General features: G+C 34.9%; 1 pseudogene; it reads right to left on the reverse strand.

Moving 5' to 3' along the window:
* Positions 1 to 5,243: 5,243 nt before the first annotated feature.
* Positions 5,244 to 6,087, reverse strand: LOC108466745 (germin-like protein subfamily 1 member 14; annotated as a pseudogene).
* Positions 6,088 to 6,939: the final 852 nt, after the last annotated feature.

Raw genomic sequence — 6,939 nt, forward strand, 5'->3', positions numbered from 1 at the left:
GAGTAAAATGGTTAATTATAAAATGTATAATTTTTTAATAAAAAAATTAGTAGAAAAATGATTAAGTTAATTATAAATATACTATGATAGTCATAATTCTCGGAATAAAGTATACATAATTTTTTTAAAAATATAACTTACAAAATGACCTAATATGATCGCGTATAAGAAAGTATTGACATCGAAAACACTACGTGATATGTTTAGTTGGAGGTTGTAACACCAATTTAAAATAATCGCTATCGAGAAAATTAGCAACTATCGAAAGCAAATCTTAATACAAAATGCAAGACAGAAAAAACTTAACATAAAACATAAGTCACTAGCTTTTAACATTGCAAGTAGACTAGCAGACTAGAAACCATGCCATAACCATCAGATCAGGCACATTATTAATAAAAACACACATTATTTAGAACAAAACATTCACAAGTTCTTATGATTGAAGAAATTTTATTCCTATATATTTAAATGAACTTGTGAAAATAAAATAAAGAACACATTGATTTTACGTGGAAACCCTTTCGGGAAAAAAAACCACAGGCATAGGAGAAAAAAATTCACAATGTCGAATTTAAATGATTACAAGAGGAATAAATTATTTCTATTTATAGGCTTGTAAAGCCATATTCTAGTAAGATTGAAACACCTTTTTCTAATCAATATAAAATAGATGGAGTTTAATAAGGTTTAAAAAACCTTATTCTAAAATAAAATAAAAGAAGTGTAGTTCTATATGGATTTTACTTTTATTTTATTTTACCACTGTATTTTATTTAAATAAGGATTCGGGTCATTTAATTCTAACAATCTCCACCTTGACACGAATTCTCAATGAACAAGTTCTTCATCGCGAACTCTCAACGAACAAGTTCTCCACCTCTTCCATAAAACCCCTTAAGGGCTTAACTTCAACAATGAACACCAATTAAGTCTAAGCAATGCTCAAACTTGGTTATAGGAAGTGACCTAGTCATCATATCTGCAAGATTTTCATGAGTACTAATTTTTCTCACAACAATATCACCACGACCTATAATATCACGAATATCAATGTGTTTTGTTCTCTCATGAAACATTTGATCTTTTGTAAGGAAGATTGCACTCTAACTGCCACAAAATACTGTACTAATTTGAAGGACTTCATTGAGTTTACTAAAGAGTCCCTTCAACCAAATAGCTTCTTTACAAGTCTAAGTAATCACCATGTACTCAGCTTCAGTGGTAGACAAAGCAACTGTAGTTTGTAAAGTTGCTTTCCAACTGATTGCACAACCTCTGATTATAAAGACATAACCTGTGAGAGATCTTCGTCTATCAAGGTCTCCAGCAAAATCAGCAACAACATACCCAATGACTCCATTTCTAGTTCTTCCAAACTGTAAGTAGACATCAGTAGTACCTCCTAAGTATCTTAAAATCTACTAAACTATTTTCTAGTGTTCTTTACTAAAATTCATCATGTATATGCTAACTGCATTGACTGCATATGATAAATATGGACGTGAACAAACCATAGCATACATGAGAGATCCCACTGCACTAGAGTATGGAACATGTGAATGTACTCAATCTCATCATCTGATTGTGAAGACAAAGCTGATGAAAGTCTGAAATGGGCTACTAAAGAAGTACTAACAGGCTTAGCACTCCGCATATTGAACCTGCAAAGAACTTTCTCAATGTACCCCTTCTGACTTAGGTACAATTTACTTGTTTTTCTATCTCTGAGAATCTCTAGACCAAGTATCTTCTTTACTGGTCCCAAATCTTTCATTTCAAATTCTTCACTTAGTTGGGCTTTAACCTTTCTTATCTCTCCTTTATCTTTTGCTGCTATCAACATGTTATCAACATAAAGAAGTAGATATATGAAAGAACCATCACTGTTTTTCTTAAAGTAAACACAATTGTCAAAACTACTTTTTTTTGAAATTATGAGAAGTCATAAAGGAATCAAACCTCTTGTACCACTGTCTTGGTGATTGTTTCAAACCGTAAAGGGACTTTTTCAGCAAGAAAACATAGTCCTCTTTTTCTGAGACTGTAAAACCCTCTGGTTGTTACATGTAAATGTCCTCCTCATGTTCTTCATGCAAAAATGCAGTCTTTACATCTAACTACTCAAGCTCCAAATCATGCATGGCCACAATACCAAGCAAAGCTCGAATCAAACAATGCTTCACAACTGGGGAGAACACATTTGTGAAGTCCACTCCTGGACTTTGAATGTAACCCTTTACAACAAGCCTTTCTTTATATCTAGGTTCTTCCACTCCTGGAGTCCGTTCTTTCTTTTTAAACACCCATTTACAATGAACAGCCTTTTTACCTTTAGAAAGTTTTACAAGATCTCATGTTTTGTTTTTGTGGAGTGATTTCATCTCCTCTTGCATAGCAAACATCCACTTTTCTAAGTCTTCACAGCTAACTGCCTCAGAATAATTAGATGGCTCTCGGTTTGTATCTATATCTTCTGCCACATTTTAAGCATAAGCAACTAGATCTGGCTCAGCATACTTCTTTGGAGGTTTAATTTCTCTTCTAGTTCTGTTTTTGGCAATAGAGTGTTGTGGTGAAGAAGTAACTCTACTCTTAATTTTTGTACTGGCTTGAGAAGTCGACTCTGTATTAATCTGATGCTCCACCTGCTTTTGATTTTCTTTATTGGAAGATTCTTTAAGAGATAAGTTAGGTAGCATAGCAGTTTCATCAAAAATGACATCTCTGCTAATCACAACTTTTCTATTTTCAGGACAACATAACTTATACCCTTTTACACCGACTTTATAACCAAGAAAAACACATTTAATGGATCTCAGTTCCAATTTCCATTATCAACATGAGCATACGCAGGACACCTAAAGATCTTTAAATCAGAATAATTAGCAGGATTACCAGACCATACCTCTTGTGGAGTCTTTTTCTCAATGGCAAAGGATAGAGATCGATTGATCCAAAAAACATACAGTAGAGACTGCTTCTGCCCAAAACGACTTCAGTAAGTTGGCATTTGACAACATACATCGAACCTTCTCCATGATCGTTCTATTCATTCATTCTGCAACGCCGTTTTGCTGTGGAGTATGACGAACTGTCAAGTGTCTCACGATTTCTTCTGACTTGCAAAGTTTATTAAACTCATCAGAACAGAACTCTAAGCCATTGTCTGCGCAAAGGTATTTTATTTGTTTTCCCGTCTATATTTCAATCATAATTTTCCAAGACTTAAATATGGAAAACACATCGCTTTTCTGCTTCAAAAATAACGTCCAAAATTTTTTGGAAAAATCATCAATAAAAGTTAGCATATAATTAGCTCCATCTCTCGATGGCACTCTGGATGGCCCCCACAGATTAGAATGAATATACTCTAATGTTCCCTTCATGTTATGAATTCTTCTGGTGAATCAAACTCTCTTTTGCTTCCCAAAAATATAGTGCTCACAGAACTTCAGTTTGTAAATTCCTCGCCATCAAGAAGTCCTCTTCTGCTCAATTTTGTCATGCCATTCTCACTCATATGCCCTAGGCGCATATGCCAAAGTTTAGTAATATCATCATTTGACAAGGAAGAGGAAGTGACAGCTACATTACCAATAATAGTAGAACCCTGTAAAACATATAACTTGGTAGTCTTTCTCAGCCCTTTCATCACAACAAGGGAACCTTTGGAAATCTTTAAAACTCCACTTTCAGCTGTGTATCTTTACCCTTTTGAATCAAGAGTACTCAATGAAATTAAATTTCTCTTCAATTTTGGAACATGTCATACGTCACTAAGTGTTCTAACAACTCCATCAAACATCTTAACTTTAATTGTTCTAACATCTGCGATTTTACATGAAGCATTAATTCCCATCAAAACAACACCTTCAGACACTGTTTCGTAAGTTGTAAACCAATTCCGATTAGGACTCATGTGAAAGGTGCAACCTAAATCAAGTATCCACTCCTCACTCACTTTAGAATTGTTGACAGAAGCGATTAGAATTTCCCCATCGCTATAGTCTTCTACAACATCAGCTTCACCAGAATTTTCTAGTTGTTTTCCCTTTTGATTCGCAGCCTCCCTTTTAATCTTATTCTGTAGCTTATAGCATTCAGATTTAATCTGCCCTTTTTTCTTACAAAAGTTACAATTTTTACCTCTATTTTTAGACTTCGATCTACCCTTAGATTTACCGTAAGGATTCCATTCCTATGTCCTTCCATGATCATCATCAGCATTCCAATCTTGTCTCACACGAACAATGAGACCCTCTCCCTGAGAGTCGAGTTTAACTACAAGATGCTTCATCTTATCATATGGGGTCAAAGAATCTGAAACCTTATCAACTGTAAGAGACTCACGGCTATATAAAATCGTGCCTCTAATGGTTGAATAAGACGGGGGCAACCAACAAAGTAGAATCAACCCTAGATCTTCCTTATCATACTGAACCTCCATGGCCTCCAAGTTTGAGAGAATTTCTTTAAACACTATTAAGTGTTCGTGTACAGACCCACCTTCCTCCAAACGATGAGCATAAAGATGCTGCTTCGTATGCAACTTGCTTGTTATAGTTTTTGACATACATATTTGTTCCAGCCTCTTCCATAATGCAGCGTTGGTCTTCTCCTTCATCACATCCTACAAAATTTCATTGGACAAATGCAGATGTAATTGTGTTAACGCCTTTTGATCCTTATGCTTCTTCTCTTCATCTGTTAATGTCGAAGGCATCTTATCTATCCCTAGCAGAGCATCTTCCAGCTCCATCTGGGCAAGAACTGCTTGCATCTTAATCTACCACAACGCAAATCTGGTGTTACGATCCATTAGTGGAATTTCATACTTCAAAGACGCCATTACCATGATCAAGATGAACTACTCGGAAGCTCGGATACCAATTTGTGAAAATAAAATAAAATGAAATAAAATAAAGAACACAGAGATTTTACATGGAAACCTTTTCAAGAAAAAAATCACGGGCAGAGGAGAAGAAAATTCACTATGTTCGAATTCAAATGATTACAAGAGAAATAGATTATGTCTATTTATAGGCTTGTAAAGTCATATTCTAGTAAGATTGAAACACTTTATTCTAATCAATATAAAAAGATGGAGTTTAATAAGGTTTAAAAAACCTTATTCTAAAATAAAATAAAATAAGTGTAGTTCTATATGGATTTTACTTATATTTTATTTTACCACTGTATTTTATTTAAATAAGGATTCGGGTTATTTAATTCTAACGGAACTAATTGTTGTCCCACCAAAATTTGGATTGGAGATACGTAACAATATTCTTGTCCAACTGGAAGGCCTTAGTGAGAAGATCAGGATTAATGGGAGGGTTAGAGCCAAATATTACATTTGCAATCGTGATAACTCCTGGATTTTGGCTGTTTAGACCAGCAAATGCAACTGCTTTGGTATTCCCGATATTGAATTGGAAGTGGATGAGACCGACAGGGAAAACAAACACATCACCAGGGTTTAGGACTTTGGTGATGAAGCAGTTATCTGTGTTGGATGTAACGAAATCGACATAAAGTGTGCCTTCCAAAACCACAAGGATCTCCGTTGCACGAGGGTGCATGTGAGGATGGTTTAGGCCACCATATGGAGCATAGTCAATTCGGACTAGACATATGCCGAAAGTGTTCAGTCTCGATATTTGTGCCACATTGATAGGAGTCACAGTTGATCCAACCGGATTTGCGGTGTTTCTAGGGATATTAAGCCTTGAATAGAAGAAGTCTTCTGCATTGGCAAGCTTTGGGTCCTTACAGAACTTTCCATTTACAAACACTGCATGAAATAAAGTAAGGTTAGTCAATATCGTGAATCCATGCAAAAGTATGAATTCTTATAAAGAAATTGTTACTTCAGATAAAAGGCTCTAGCGTCTTGCATAATTATGGACTTAAAGATACTAGTGAACAAGAGAGTACTGAGAAAAATAGCGTACCACCATTCTTGGTGTCATTGATGGCTACACAGAAATCTTACAGGGGGCTGGGATCAGAAGCTGAGGCTAATAAGGGATTGCAGGCCAAGATGGCAAAAGCTGCAACGAAAAGTTGAAGTCGTTTCATCATAATTGATGTGCAAGCATGAAATGTATGCTACCAATTGGGAGAGGGGTGGGAAATCCTGCATGGCAAACAGGTCTATATATAGGCATTAAAACAAAAGAACTCGTCCTGATTTGCCTTTCACCAAGTACGTGAAGACTAGGCGTTTGCCTTCACAATTAGTTATTTCTTATTAGGAGGTGAATCATTCTTCAACCACTACACTTTCTAGTTCTGTTCTCCTCGTACATCATTTCAATATATTTCATGGAATTGGTCTTAATTCACTCGCAGTTCTAAACATTTTCTTATCCAGGCTTTGACTTTTCCTTCTCAGACTAAAGTTGATGGGGAAAAGGAAGTGCTGAAAATACATTATTATCTTATAATTTGCTAGTGAGAAGAAAGTTTTCTTATAAAATACTTCTTTCAAATATATATATTGCATCAAATATGAACTCAAAAAAAAAATTCCATCTGGCCTTAGGCAAACAAATATATATATATATATATATTTAATTTTTTATTAGCTCTAGATACCAATTGTTGGTGTTGAGAGCAAAGAGAAACAAGTTTTGAACTAAAAGACTTGAACAGGAAGGCTCGATGCTTGGTGAACAAACAAGCAGAATTCAAGAACGAAATTTAAAAACAATGAACAATGGAGAATATGGAAAGAAAATCTAATAATTTCATTCAAAAAGAAAACTTTAGCATTAAGCCTTTACATAAACAAGACATAGGTCGATCATTACAAGTCAAATTTACCTAAACATCTACCTAACTCCACTAAAAATACATTGAAACTTGTTAAACTAACTTGTTCATATAAACAAAGCTGATTTTCAACTCAATCACTACCTAAACACATCAAAT

Source organism: Gossypium arboreum, chromosome 11, assembly GCF_025698485.1.
Source record: "Gossypium arboreum isolate Shixiya-1 chromosome 11, ASM2569848v2, whole genome shotgun sequence".
NCBI classification, from domain to species: domain Eukaryota; kingdom Viridiplantae; phylum Streptophyta; class Magnoliopsida; order Malvales; family Malvaceae; genus Gossypium; species Gossypium arboreum.